The sequence below is a fragment of the Lagopus leucura genome, unplaced genomic scaffold, assembly GCF_019238085.1.
Source record: "Lagopus leucura isolate 7727_CA_CO unplaced genomic scaffold, USGS_WTPT01 Super-Scaffold_100002, whole genome shotgun sequence".
In the NCBI taxonomy this organism is placed as follows: domain Eukaryota; kingdom Metazoa; phylum Chordata; class Aves; order Galliformes; family Phasianidae; genus Lagopus; species Lagopus leucura.
Window position 1 is genome coordinate 11,724,457 of NW_024962263.1, and position 2,929 is coordinate 11,727,385.

At 40.4% G+C, this 2,929-nt stretch overlaps 1 long non-coding RNA gene across 1 annotated transcript in view; it reads right to left on the reverse strand.

The window, feature by feature from the left end:
• Window positions 1-1,358: 1,358 nt before the first annotated feature.
• The window catches only part of LOC122179352, a 13,308-nt gene continuing 11,737 nt past the window's right edge, over window positions 1,359-2,929 (reverse strand). Inside the window, exon 3 of the long non-coding RNA XR_006178660.1 lies at window positions 1,359-1,454. This is a non-coding gene — a long non-coding RNA (uncharacterized LOC122179352). The remainder of the gene's footprint in view (window positions 1,455-2,929) is intronic.

Here is a 2,929-nt window from a genome sequence, read left to right on the forward strand (position 1 = left end):
ACATAATCCAGATGCAGGGCATAAGGGGCATTTTCCTGTCTAGGAAGGAGACCCCAGCTTCTTCAGCAGGTGATGCCCGTCTTTCTTGTGCCACAAGGCTGCTCCCACTCCCCCCAGCATCACCCATATTGCTTGGTCCCCTCTTTTCTCTGTTTAAATACCCACAGCACGGGGCTGTACTGGCAGAAGGAAGGCTGAGCTGCCCCTTCCTCGCAGGAAAGCTGCACTGGCAGCCAGCACCTGCCCCCACTCCCCAGCACCTCAAACATCCACCTTCAGGGACCGGCAGTGAGTTTATGCACTCGCTGCTGGGCCTTCGCTGAGCAGAGACTGCCAATTGTGCTGCACTGTACTTAATTATGTAGTAGTTTTATGAGGTGGACTGCAGCACACGGGGGACCAACGTGAGACTACCAGATTTATTGCACTTTAACTTTGAGCTGACAGTATAACAGGCTCTAAGAGGTAAGTACTCAGTGCTTTTATTCACTGATCTTTTGCCCTCTCCCTGCGTTTTCATACAAGGCTTTGGAGCCTGTCTGGGACTACAGGGAGAACCTGGAACAGTGAATAGGAGCATTAAAAAGAGAGAGAGGAAGGCAAACAGACAGCAGGAGAGATCCAAGGAGAGGCAGCTTAGAATCATAGAATTGCTCAGGTTGGAAAAGACCTTCAAGATCATCAAGTCCAACTGAAACCTTACCATACTACCCTAACAGCCCTCTGCTAAACCATGTTCCTGAGCACCACATTCATTAGACCCCATGGCCTTTTCTTTTGTCATGAAACGGGCATCACCAACCATTACCACCAGAAGTAAAAACACTTGTGATGCCAGTGAAGGCATTGCTGCTGGGTTGCTAGCTGAACATCAGTGTTACAGTAACAGCAATGTTCCTATTTCAGCAAAGTAGCAGTAGAAACTTCTGGGTTTCTGGAAACAACAAGTCATCATCCATTGAAAAGTGGCAGAAGGGGTCAATCCAACAGGAGCTCTTCACTCTCATTCTTTGATGAAATGGACAGGTCTTAGACACGTGCTCAGGGTCTTAAGAGGAAGAAATACTGCCTGGTTTTGGGACATGGTTGGCTATGTGCACTAGGAGGATGGAAAAACCATCACATGCTTTTTTTAAATTTTTTTTATCTACACTTGTGCGGTATTTAAAACATTGCTTTGAATCTATACAGATTTTCAGTTATTGGACCTCTTGGATTTTTAAACCTCACTGACTCTCAGCCAGACTGCCTCCGTCTGCATTGAAAGGAGCCATTCTTCTTCTTCTTCTTTTTTTTTTTTTTTCCTTCAGTGAAACTGGAGCCTTTCCCTTCCCGTAACTTTCAGCTGGCTGAGCCATTCCTAGATCTCTGCATTTTTCACTTTGCAGGCTGACCCCCAGGACTTCAGGAGCCTCGTAAGAGAAGTTATGTGACACACTGGCTGCTGTGGAAAGCTGTACAGATGAAGGCTAAATGTTACGGATGGCAAAATGGCAAAATAATAAAATAAAGTACAATCTACAGCCACAAGGAAGAAGTTGGGTGCAAATGTTCAGTTAGGAATATTATAAACTACAAAGCAGTGGGAAAACAGCACATACATTGCAAGGTTGTACAGTATAAAACAGCAAAGCACAAGTGCCATTTTTTCATTATGCTTTCTTTTTCTAGAAGGCTGATAGGAACAATGTTTAACTGTTTCAAACTGTCTTTCAAATACAATTGTTAAGAAATAATCACATTATTAGAAAATAATTTGATCAGTGTGAAACTGTAACTTTAAACGAGTTCAAACTGACAGATATAAATTGGGATATACACTTTATAGGGCATAGCACATTTCACTTGGAAAAGTAAATATATAACATTATTGAAACAGAGTTAAAATGAATAGACTGCTGTAAAGAGCTTAAAAAAGTCCCAGGACATGCTATCAAATACAAGATCGCATAATTTGTCAAATTTTTCATGAGTTGTAATGTTTAAGAAAGTTCAGTTAAAATTGCCAGGATTCCCTGTGATTTTCAGTACTGATTCATTGCAAAAATACTATCAAAAATGAGCTCTCAGTTCATAAGTTATCGTAAATAAAGGATTCACAAAATAAGTTTTTCAGCCTGACACAGAGAATAGGTTTGACAACTGCAGAGCCCAAATGCAGAAACTTTTATTTTCCTGTGTAATTTTCAAAGAGCCCTTAAATGCTATTGCATCCAGAGGAAGGATAAATCTCTGTACTATACTGATGCAGTAGAGGATGGAAATGCTACTGGGGTGCTACAACTCACAACTTCAAACCACTTATTCAGTAGTATGCCGTACAATTAACTTCACTTCTAGAATTACCTGGGGAAGGATCTTCCCTTAACTGACCACAGCAGAAAAAAATGAGCAGCTTTTAAGACTACAGAGAATGGGTGCTAAATTACTACTGTGATACATATCCTGTGATGGGTTTGCGCCTGTATCTGTCTCTCACTGTATGTTTTGTATTGTAGCTGTTAGCATAAAGGAAGCCTCACTCCTGTGGGACACCTGTCTGGTACAGAGATATAGATGTTAAACAGTAAATGTTAACTAAATGCTTTGACAGGTGATTATTCTATTTCCCAGCTCGGTTTTACACACAAAAAAAGCATATTTAATATTCTGCTATCCTGTTTGAAAACGTTTTTCTTTTTTTTTTTTCCTTTCTACAGATGTGATAATTGTTTTCTAGTGTTTTTTTTTTTTTTTTTTTTTTTTTTTTTTAAGGTAAATACAAACTTTATAAGGTTTATAAGAAGCTGGTAAACAAAATAACCTTAATTCTTTAGAGGATTGGGATTCCTATTTTATATAATTTTGCAGATCACAGTCAGAGACACAGAAAGGCCAAAAAGGGAGAGGAGAGGAGAGGAGAGGAGAGGAGAGGAGAGGAGAGGAGAGG